Genomic DNA, 12355 nt, shown 5'->3' with positions numbered 1-12355 from the left:
ATAAATACCTAACACTGATATGTAACTCTGCCCTTTGAATTTAGCATATAAAATTCTTAACTGTAAGTCTCCTTTAACTAATAATACTGGGTTCTTCTTTGATCACAATAATACTGCAATTGTATAAATTATTACAAAAATGAACCTGTCCAAAATATCTTTCATGGAATGGTTGCAGCAGACCCTACGTTGCACACTCCCTCCTCACCAATAAACTCGTTTTGCAATGTCTGATATAGGCTGCAAATCTTCTTGAGTGCAGATAATAATGCCCAATGATGTCTTTGGCTGCCTGTAGATAAATGATACCACAGATTGATATCTGCTCAAGGTGTAAGATCCCTCCTGCTACATGTGTCTCCAAAGCAGCAGTGATACATAAATGGAGAGCTACAACTAGATTGAATTTATTAATTCAATTCAAATACAAACCCTCAGCCATATCGATCCTTTCAGCAGTACTACATAGAATTAATGATAATTCTAGATTTTTCAGCTACAATGTTCTCTCCCAGCCACAGACAAATACAATAAGGAGATTCAACCAAATTCAGAATTAAATCACTATAACTCAGCAGTGATTCGAAAATACGTCTCAGCTTCAAACACTTATACTTCAGCAAGGGCATATAAATCAACCTCAAAAAATGTCACAAAGACAACAAAAACAAATAGACAATTCAATAATCGGATGCTTTCCTCATCAAATGGGTTCATATTTATGATCTCCAAGTGGGAGAAGTTTCCCAAATGAACTCCACTTAAGAAGCTTCCTCAACACAACATTAAAATATAATAAAGTGCCATATATAATTATTAATTACTTTTGGCTCTCAAAAATGACTTTTTCCACCATAACATAATATTTTGATACATAAGGCCACTTTTTCTTGTACCCACGATTTAGAACTTTTCATCTAGGTTCCAACAAGCTATGATATTGAGGTGGCCAACATACAACACCAACAAAAATAGCAACCTCAACATATTTAGATGAATAATAATAATAATTCACCCGTCTTGCGAAAATGACTGTAGAAGCATTAGAATCGAAATCTGACAACACCACAGTGATCTTGATGAAGAAAGACGTTGAATGAACTTGACAGGGTGATTTGCTATAAATAGACACTTCTTCTAAGATTCTTGGAGCCCAAACTAGAAGCCCAAAATAAAAATTGAGAGCATCACTTAACTCCTCTGACTTAACTGAGCTCATCGGAACCAACTATTGACTTACTATAAATGGTAAGTCCCTCAGATGGAGCCAAAACATGCCACAGGCTGCTGGAAAGCCTAAAACCCCACAACTGAGACCCTTAAATTCTACTAGCAGCTCACAAGAGTCGCGATGGTGAACTGACCAAACCAACTGCTGGAACCTGTAAAAAATGGGGACGTTACATCTAGCATGGCACTAACCTCATATTGGAAATTGGAGGTCATTGGAAATTTTGCAGAATTGGGTCATCACCGGTCATTGGTAGGCACCTTGCATGTTAGTAGTCATCTCTACCATATTCTTAAAGAATTTGTCAATATCTATCTAGATCATCCAACTTTATAATAACTAGCATAGAGAGACCAGCTGTGGACGTCCACATTTAATAGGCAAGAAAAAGTCAAGGCACTGTACAAAAAGGAAAAGAAAAGAAAGGCCAGCATCCTAGCAAGTAGATGTGACCCACACCTTTTGACAGAACTGTCTCATCGTACCCTAAACACAAATTCACCACTAGCATTCAAAAATGATGGTACACTGGGTAGCTTAATGGATTGATGGGTGCCTATAGCACCTAGACTCTTGAAATTTTGAATCAAAACGTCCAAAGGGAGGACGATAACAGAAATGGTCGAAGGCAATTTTATGTGTTGTGCTATGACAGAGGTGTATGTAAGTGTGCCCTATAATTATCACAACTAAAATAAATAAAAATAAGTGTGTTGCTATTGTTAACTGGCAATTGTTTTCATTAGAGCAAGGCAATGCAATATTCCAGTCACTATTTCCCAAAAAATAGCACCCATGCCAGAACAAGCAGAACAATAGAGGAATTGACTGGATTATGGATTTGTATGGGCTAATGCTAATGCAAAAACTTTATGAAAGATTCAAAAATCCACCAACTGATATCAGTAAATAATATGACAAGGACTTTGTTTGAGCTTGAGAATCCTTCAAATTGGTCCCTAATTACAATGTGAAACCTTCAGATTTGTTCAAGAAGGGTGGCTAGTGTATCCATTTAGTCCGCAATTTTGTTGAGGAAAGGCTCAAATGTGAAGGGTTCACAATGACAACTAGTCTCTGAGAAAGTTGTCAGCAACTCTTCCTGACATATACTAGCCAGATGTTTACACTTTGCAATTAGCCACCTCCTCTAGCAGCAAGATGATAAAATAGATCTATGTTACCAAGCTCTGCTAATTTGGGCCCCTTTACTAAATTAAATATGAGCAGGAGCAAGAGTACATTTGGAATGATCAGGGCATGGCCTTGCCACCTTCGGTATCCACTGGGTACATTTGGGACACACCAACGAAGTACTTGAGGTGGTAGGGTCATGCTCTGGCTAAACCTTGGGTATGCCTGGCTGGACCCAGGAGAAAACAGTATTTCAACTGCATCAATGCAAGTTTTCCATTTTTCACTGACTTTGGTTTTTTATGCACTCTACACTTTTCTTCGTTTGTTATGCATCTTTACTGTTACTAGCATCGATATTGCATTCTTTGTTGCGATTCAACTCCAATTTGTTTTTCCATCACATCAAATTTGCCATAAAGTTCTTTTCTTTTGAAAACTAGGTGAATTGCTTGAAGTTTCTTTTGACCTTTTTTATTTCGTTAAATATTGGATTTTAACACTAGAGACATTTAAATGAAAAATTGAAAGTTGCTGGTTGCATAAGTAATTTATTTTTTAAAGGGAAATATTTAAAGAAAGAACACATATATTGATGTAGTAAAAGAAAGGTAGTTCTTAACCAGGGGGATACATTAAAAAGAAACATTGTTAGTTTGCAGGAGTTTATCTTAAGTTAAAATATATTGCATTAAGACAAATTTGGCATGAAGGCAAATATTTATTGCACAAGTGGCATCTTAATTAAAAGGCAGATTAAAAAAGAAGAAGAATATTTAGCATGAGAGTTAGGAAATGCGGAGGATCTTCTTGTACTTCAAAGGAGTGTACCTTGAACTTCAAAGCTGGCATTGTAGTGATCTGGGAACAAGAAGGCAGTAACTTGTACTTCGCTTAAATTTTTTTGATGATATCAGTGGCTAATGAATGAACACATTAGAAGCTGATCAAAGTACATGTGCAGATCAAATTCATATCGGCAAAAGAGCCTTAGGATGTTGAACCTGACATCAGATAATTAGAGAGAATTCTTATCGAATCTTTAAAATCAACATATGACTATTTACAACTTAGGGGAATAAGGAAGAACCTTAGTTCTCTATAAACAGTGACCCTATAAACTTGGCGCAAAGTAGGAAAGTATTTAAGGGGGTTTGAGATGGCACATAAGATAGTTTAGGGTCTTAGCAAAGGATAGTTCTGTTAGAGTTGTCTATAGATACAAGACGTCTTCAAGATGCAGGTGGCTTATAATGACCATCCATATTTTTTTGAAAATTACACCAATTGAAATGAGATATAAAGAAATATTTGTTCCAATTTCAGATCAACCCTAATCCTAGAATGGGCAAGGTAAAAACATGTGGTTAAGGATCTGTTACAAGCTAGGGTTGCCGTTGCACCAAATTATTGATTTGTCAATGCTCTATACAACCACTAGACTTATAGAACACTGTAATGTCCCCTACTTTGGTAGCTCATAAATTCTGGATAATTTCCTTAACAAGTTCCTCTTCTCACTACACATTGTAATAATTAATGCACATATATGAATGGATTTCATATATATTTGCACTATGTGCAATATGATGTTTCTTTCATCACATTTATTAATTGCTTCTTCTTTCCACATTTATTAGTTGTTCATCTTTTCCCGTCTTCATTACTCCATACACTTTTTTGTGTAAAGCCCTTTTTATTAATTCCTTATATTTTTCCTATATCAGGATTTATATGAAGAGAGAGGTATAATCTTATCAGAGTTGCAGCATTTCATTATGAAACCATACTTTACCTTCAATTCCATACTTTTGTTTGCTTTAGATCCCTTTAATAATTTTTGATGTAGACATTATTCATGTTGTCAAGTGTGTTCTCTATTCCCGTCTCTTCATGTGTTTTCACGCGGTTGATAAGTAAGGTTGTACATATATGTTGGGCCCTCCGTTTTGGTTCAAATTGTGTGCACCAGACTACTTCGACGTGGGCTGGGTGTGTATTACAAATTAATTGGTAAATATTTGCTTGTTATTAACAGTGATCAAGAGATTAATTTATACAAGAGACAGAACGATGTTTCCCTAAGAAACAATTGTAAAAAATAGAAACATTCTATTCTAGAAACATAAAACTAAATATTTGAAACATTGTAATATTTACAGAAACAATCTAACATTTACAGAAGATTACAATAGATAACCATTAGATACTAATTAAAGATAATGGAAATTACCTATTATTGTAATACCCTCCCTTAATGGTTAATCTATCCAGAGCACGAAGTTGTCAAAAAGAGTTAAAGGCAGATTATGTTTTCTCAAGGTGCTCCACAGTGTTTGCTGTGTGCTGCGAACCAAATTGCTTAGATAGGGTAGCTAAGCGCTTCCAACATTCAACCTTCATGTGCCCAAAATTGTGGCAATAGTTGCATTGAATGTTTTTCTTTTAGGAGCCTTCTGAATCTGGAGTAGAGGATGTTTGTTGAGAAGACTGTTGAAACTGACCTTTATCCTTCTTAAAGGATTAGGCAGCAAAGGCTTGCTTTGTGGAGGTGGAGGTGGAACTGCTACCGAATTGTTGTTTCCACCGATCTTGCTGAAGCAGAAGTGTGCAGAGATCAGTGAACTTTAGATCAACACCAAAAGACGTGATGTTGGGAGTCTCGATAAAATGCTCGTAGGACTTTGGTAAACTTCGAAGAGTGATAACCACAATGTCCTCTTCCTCCATCTTGTGACTGATTGAAAGCAATTGGTCATGGATTTTCAAAATCCTATTTAGGTGAGCCTGGGGCAAGGTTCGCTCATCTATGATAATAGAAAATATAGTGTTTTTCAAGAAGAAAGCTTAGCTTTTGTCAGAAGTCTCATGAAGACCTTTGAGATGTGCCCATATCTCAACAATTGTCTTGTTGGATGGAATTTGAGAGAGCTGATCATCAGCCACGGATAATTTGAGAAGCATCACCGCCACTCGATTATTCAGAACCCATGTATCTTAATCAGTACCAGGGCTAGTCAGACGTTGTGTAACACCTAGAACAATTTGAACAGTATACCGATATTCAAAAATTGCTAATGATCCGTTGCTTCTAGGTGCCATAATTTTGACCATTGCATTTTGAATTGCTCTCGAGTAGAATATTGGTCAATGATGCCATAGCATGTTTTTCAATGAAAAAACATGAAAATCTGTGAAAGCATGTTCTTCGAGGCAAAAAAATGGAAGACCTAAAAAAATTGAAGGGTGACCGAGAAGAGAGGTTGAAAAACCTAGAAAGAATATGTTGTTGATTTTTGGTTTTGCTAGCTCGAAAAATGAGGCAGCCAGAAAAATTAGACAACCCAGTTGAGCTCTCAAAAAACGCACTAAGAATGTGGAACCAGGAAAAATATATTTTGAGGTCAAAACCTAGGGTTTCGAGCAAAAAAGCATGTCGGTGGCCATGGAGGTCAGATATGCATAAAAAATGGCAGATCTGGATAGAGATGCGTTGCAGAATTGAACCATAGGTCGGCGGTTTTAGATATCTTAGAATGAAAACCCTAGTCAGATTGTAGAAAGAGTTGGAAGAAAATTTGCATGTAAATAATTTCAAAAATAAAAGATAGATAATTTCAACCAAGAAATTATAATTATTTTTGGAAAAATTTAGAGTATTGGCTCTGATACCATATTGTGAAGTAATTGGTAAATATTTGCTTGTTATTAATAGTGATCAAGAGATCAATTTATACAAGAGACTGACGATGTTTTCTTAAGAAACAATCGTAAAGAAACATTCTATTCTAGAAACATAAAACTAAATATTAGAAACAGTCTAATATTTACAAAAACATTCTAATATTTATAGAAGATTACAATAGATAACCATTAGATACTAAATAGAGATAATAGAAACTATCATTTATCGTAATAGTGTGGACTTTTATCTCTAAATCGTATGTGTGACTCTTTGCATCAATTCCCATGATTCTATATGATGTGGTCACTTTCTTCATAATATAATTTCCATTTTTGTGTGGTGACAACAAGTAATTTAGAATTTAACAATTTTAATTTTTGATTCACCCTTTGATGACTCTTTCCCAACTCCCTTTCAACATCAATTAGTTGAACATGTGTTGATGTTCCCAAATTGGTATGAAGTAGCAATTGACGATACTTCTCTAAGTTCTCTTTATCTCCGTTTTCTAGTTAAGTGTCTTTCCCAAGTACGTTAGTATATTTATTTACCCTCGTCTTGTCTTTCTATTTACTTTCTATCGCAAGGCTAATTTGGATTGCTATTAAAATATCTTTTAATTCAAATCCTCATATGTTGCCTAATATTCCTCCCGCTAATATATTATGGGATGTCCCATGTATAATTGTATTTGTTTTAAATTATAATAAGGACTTCACTGTCATACATTCCTTATATTCTGTTTGAGACACTTATCATTTTCTTTTTATTCTTCTTTTGCCAGTTGTTCCATTCCTATAATGTTCGATGTTCTTCATATACCTTTCATCGTTGAGAGCAATGTCTCTTGAATAAATAAAGAGTGGCAGGTTTATGATTTTAGGAAAAATCTATTAAAACATAATACCATATGTTTATGGAAAAACCCTAGTCTTAACTTGGTAACCAAATATAACTAGTCACAAATGATTAGATTACACAAAAGCTCTTCTGTGTGGTTCATATCGATGCTTGTATTATATAATATATTGATTCACAATGGTTTTTACCAAGTATATTGCCTTGGGCAAAACAAGAGGTTTATCATTGTTGACATTTTACTCCTTCCTTGCTCCATTGACACCATTCGAATATTTAGGATTATACTACCAAATACTTCTAGTTAACATTAATTGTTTATATGGTGGTTAAATCCCATCAATGCATATTAACTAAAATTTAGTGAATAACAATATTGCCATGTTGGTTCCATTGTGCAAGCCTCTTATTGGATTATTATACGTTTACTTGTAAATATGGCTATCCCTTCATTTGTATATGTTTTGCTTATATTGATTGACAATTTTTGGAGTCCCTAGGTTACCTAAGTTGATCATAGATATTATTGACTTGACTTTATGTTTGTAATTTATTTCATTATTGTTCATTACTTTGTAATATTTTAATTTATTCATTTAATGATAGTATTATATATGAATTTTTTTTTTTCATTTAATAATAATAATTTAGATTATTACTTAATTACGTTACTATGTATTTGTGTAATTTAATTATATATATTTATATTATTAAATCATTTACTTAAAACATGTTAAATTTTGTTCTTGAAAGGGGACATCACAAACACAAAAGGCGGTTAAGCCATGTCACGAATCTCGAAGGGAAACATTGGGGGTTAGTCCAAAAATCCCCCCTTAAAGTTATTCGAGAGGATTCAAACCTATGACCAAATTCTGATACCACTTGTTACAAGCTAGGGTTGTTGTTGCACCAAAAGATTGACCTGTCAATGCTTGATACAACCACTAGACTTATAAAACACAAAAGGTGGTTAAGCCATGTCACGAATCCCAAAGGGGGGGGTTGGGGGTTAGTCCAACAGGATTTACATATCAAATTAAGTCGCAGAAGTAGAAAGTAAAGTATTAGGTGACAAGCCAACCAATACCACTTATTCAATGGAGTGCATATGCAATACTGGAAATTAAAACAACCTTTTTTCATCTATTCAGTGGCGAGAAAATACAAATCCTCCTTTTAATTAGTGGGCAACAAATGGGCACTCCCACTTATTCAGTGGGAAGCTTATTAAAGATTAACCACTTGTTTAGCGGGTTAGGTACATTAGTGATAAGCAAATGTTAACCAACTGGTGATACTACCATCTAGTATTACAATTTAAATGTGCATAGGAATAGCAGTTTTTGTTTTTATGACTATCCAAAACATTACAAGGTTAGTTCATATGTATTACACCAAAATAAGAGAATTAGTGGCTGATATAAAACAGAACCGGTGATTTAACACCCCAAGCACAGCCACAGAATCATGAACAGACTCACCCAACTTGAAACAACAATAATATACCTTGATTACAGCCTAATACTATGACTCTACAGGTCTGATACTCTATAGACATTCTGCAATATGTCTGGATATAAAGATTTGGTGCCGCTAGCATGAAGTTTCATGCCTCATGTGCTCCTAAGGGATTAAATAGCACAGCAAATGCCAATAGAAACGATCTGGTAGAAACCACAAATTGTTTTCTCTCTCTTCTCGAAATAGTGGATATTGACTTCTTATTGCAATACCATCACCAGCGATATGGAGTGGAATGCATTCAACATATATTTCTGACCCTTAGAAGTGACTCTGTCAATAATCTCTGGCTCCTTTGATTATTTCAGCGTAACCTTTACTTAGCTTCTTAATGTTTGTGCCAGAAGTTTTCAATACTGTTAAACAATATTAAATTATTTGTATCAAACATTAGGCATAAAAGTATTATTGCTGTGAGTATATAAAGGCCCAATGGGTAAAATGTTTAATGGAAGCTCTTATTATAATGTTACCTCCTTAAGATGATGGGATTGGCATTATGATCTTTAAAACCTTATATATACAAACATGGCGAATATTGAATCATTTTGGATCATCTGCCATAGCCCAATGAATATATGATGAAGATCAGATCTAATACTTCGGCTCAAATATCTCCACAGTAAATTGAAACGGGTTCCACACATATTACCTCTAGAATTAAGAATCAATTATTAATTGTCTTCAGGCATTATCATATGTACATGGCCATCAAATATTAAGTGCTTACCTTTATCGCTCAAATATATGCGATAACACATAGGAATAAATGTCTGGCAATTATATTTAAACATCTTACATTATTCCACACAAATGTAGACTCTCATGAATCCACGCCAAGAAGAATGAGGTTTCTGTTCAGCTCTTCACTAACTTCTGAAGGTTTATATCTCTAGAAATTCTAGCTAAGGGCAAAGCATGAGACAGTTTCATCAATTTCAATAAAACATTTGAACATGTTCTGAATGATCCCCCACTTGAACTTTTATAACACTCTCCAAAAAACTTTTGACCTTCCATCAGCTTGTCTCTTTGCATTCCATTTCTTTGTCTTTTTTTGGCTGGAATAAGGTGACTTCTATTTTATAATTTTAGTTGACACAAAACTCACTTTAATTGGGCTGTTAAATAATTCAATTAATTTGTCATTACATATAGCCTCCTTTTTAAAGTTTTTATGCACACCACTGTTACTGAACAGATTTCTCCTTCAAGAATTAACACTCAAACCAACTCCACATGCTGGGAAAGTGGAACAAATAACACTAACAATTCCTCTGAATCGACTTTCTCTGAATTGAGAAGTATAACTCCCTTAAGTATAACCAGAAAAGATATGAACATTTATCAATGGCACAAAGTCCATTAATAATCAAGAAATCAAAACATACACTTTATCAATGAGAATATATGCAAATATTGACAGTACACAGTCTCCCATTATATCGATAAGCCCTCAAATACATATTTTGCAACTATTGATAAAATGTGGTTCATCAATAATCTTCCATAATAGTGATACACAAATTACTTCCTTTTAACATGACAAAGACCATTAAAGGAAATAAATGCACAAGAAAGCAAAATACTTTGACAAAGTATTCATTTGAATGAAACACTGGAAATTTGGTTACAAAAGTCTTATTTTTCCAGAGAGAGAGAGAGATCAATCAAATTATTCCCCTTTTTAAAGAAAATTCCCCCATATGAAGTTGTTGAGCAACTTCTTGTAACTTTTACCTTTCTAACTTCCTCTTTCCAGGATTCTCTATAAATTCACCTTTCCATTAATACCTTATTCATTTCACTGGCACTTTACATGCTTCCACATTTTAAATCAAAATCAATTCTTGAAAGAATTAATTTATGTGAATCTAAAATTTCATCACCTAACATCGCCCACATATTTTAATATTTAATTATTTCACACTTAACGATAAATATTTATTTCTTTAAGGAATTAAATATTTAAATGCAAAAATAATTTTTTTAATCTAATATGTAGATGAAAAATTTGCTTTGCTAACACTGGCTCTATCTGAGGATTGCGTTCTGTACATGGATGCAGAGAACTCCAGTACCTCTGGTTACTATCCAGTACCTATCCATTTGGCTTCATCTTACTTTATCTGTTGTACTGCAAATGCTGAGTTTGAAAACATAGGCCTTGCCCTGTAACCCTTGTAGTCGGTGTGTCTTGAAATATCCTCCTTGATGCTGATTTAGATTTTAGGTCACATAAAGAGCCCATTGAATATTGTATTGATAACTGCGTTTTTCTGTTACTGCCTTTCTAATTCAGCTTGATTATTGTATATCTCGGGTTGTGTGGTCAGTTTTCTGATAAAAGCTGCTACCATAGCATCTCCAACACCAGTCCTATCACATGTATCATAAGCGACCGATACATCTTCTGTCCCTGTCACTTTACCCTCAAATGTTGGTGTGTAGTTGTGTATCTGAAAGGTTCCGTGAGTTACAATGAGAATCTTTATGTTATCATGCCATAACGGTAAAAGTTCTTCTCTTCTAGTATGATAACTTCTCCCCTTGGCTTCATTGAAATGTTGTAAATGGTATTGATGCCTATAATATCTCTTTCTGCAAAATGATTCTAGTTAATTAAAAAGTCCAATTCTTGTATGTTTACCTCGATCACATTGGCCTCATTCCATGGTTCCTGAATAATTCTTCTTGTCTCATCACGAGATCACCGAAGTGGCACAGGTAGGTTTGGATCAAAGAATGTGACTCCTCCAAACTCTTTTTGACATTTTCATTGCAGAAAGAGTAGTTTCAGATTGTTCTAGAAGAGCCACGGAACTGAACTGGAACATCCTAGCCTCTCCTAACATGCCAATGTCTATCTCAGAACTATGTAGACAGTCTTCAACACTTGGTTTGATGCACTCCATTCCAACTTTCCCATTTGAGCAAGTTAAGTTCATATAAGACACTATTGTTGCTGCATAAGGATCAAATTTAACACCACAAGTTTGGACATTTTCCTTATTCATAGTCTGAACCATCCAATAACCAAAAGGATCATCTTCTACTTATCCATGAATACTGTTGTACCTCCCAACTTGGCTAGTGCAATAGCCACAATAAATGGTGATCCGTTCAATGCCTGGGCAAACTTTGGAGGATCACAATGTAGGGATTTCCATGTCGAATACATGTCTTTATCTAGTTGTTTGTGCGATTCCATGACAATGGGAACAAACTCATTTTGGTAGATCCAAAATAGCATACTAAAGGTGGCAAGTCATATTCAAAATCACTATGATCATCCTTATTATCTCCTTTAATTGCTACACTATTATTGTACCTTGTAGGAGTTTTCTTTCTTGTATTCTTTAATTCTACTTTGCTCCCACTACCTTCCACCAAAGTGGGAAAGAGGGGCTTGAGGGACTTAATGACAACGTCCCATCCCAGACCCCATGTGAAAAACTTGTGCTGAGTAGGCTTCTTGTCGTGCTTCATAAGTGCTTTGCCCTCGCCTATAGCAGAATCTCCATGAAATGTTCTTGACTGAAACTCTCTATTTACCTTTACTTATATGAATCCCTTAATGCACCCGCATAATTCACCTCATTCTCAAAATTGTTTGCTTTATCGGTAGTCGCTTATCTAGTGGCAATGTGGAGATGTTGACAGTAGTAGATAACTCAGTGTCTGGGAATGAAGAGCCAACTAAAACACACCTCTCCTGCAACATCGATTAAGAATCTTTGCGAACTGTTTCATATTCATCTAGCACGTTCCATTATTGGGAGGTCGTTCCCTTTAGGAACCTAAGAACTTTGCAAGGCACCCATTAACATGTGCATTATCATTCAGTTGGCAGAAGCGGAAATATGGAACCATTTGTGTTTCAAAGTTGTTATGAAGCCCAAAGTACCGACAATCACATATTT

At 34.9% G+C, this 12355-nt stretch overlaps 1 protein-coding gene and 1 pseudogene across 2 annotated transcripts in view; one reads left to right on the top strand and one right to left on the bottom strand.

The window, feature by feature from the left end:
• Positions 1-12355, top strand: part of LOC149548040 (calmodulin-binding protein 60 D-like) — an 85636-nt gene that overhangs the window by 60653 nt on the left and 12628 nt on the right. The window lies entirely within an intron of this gene.
• Positions 10612-11921, bottom strand: LOC149548041 (fructokinase-like 1, chloroplastic pseudogene; annotated as a pseudogene).

This window comes from Cupressus sempervirens, chromosome 7, assembly GCF_028749045.1.
Source record: "Cupressus sempervirens isolate cs-2001-9-10 chromosome 7, ASM2874904v1, whole genome shotgun sequence".
In the NCBI taxonomy this organism is placed as follows: domain Eukaryota; kingdom Viridiplantae; phylum Streptophyta; class Pinopsida; order Cupressales; family Cupressaceae; genus Cupressus; species Cupressus sempervirens.
The sequence above is the reverse complement of the archived record's forward strand: the minus strand, read 5'-3'. Positions and strand labels throughout refer to the sequence as shown.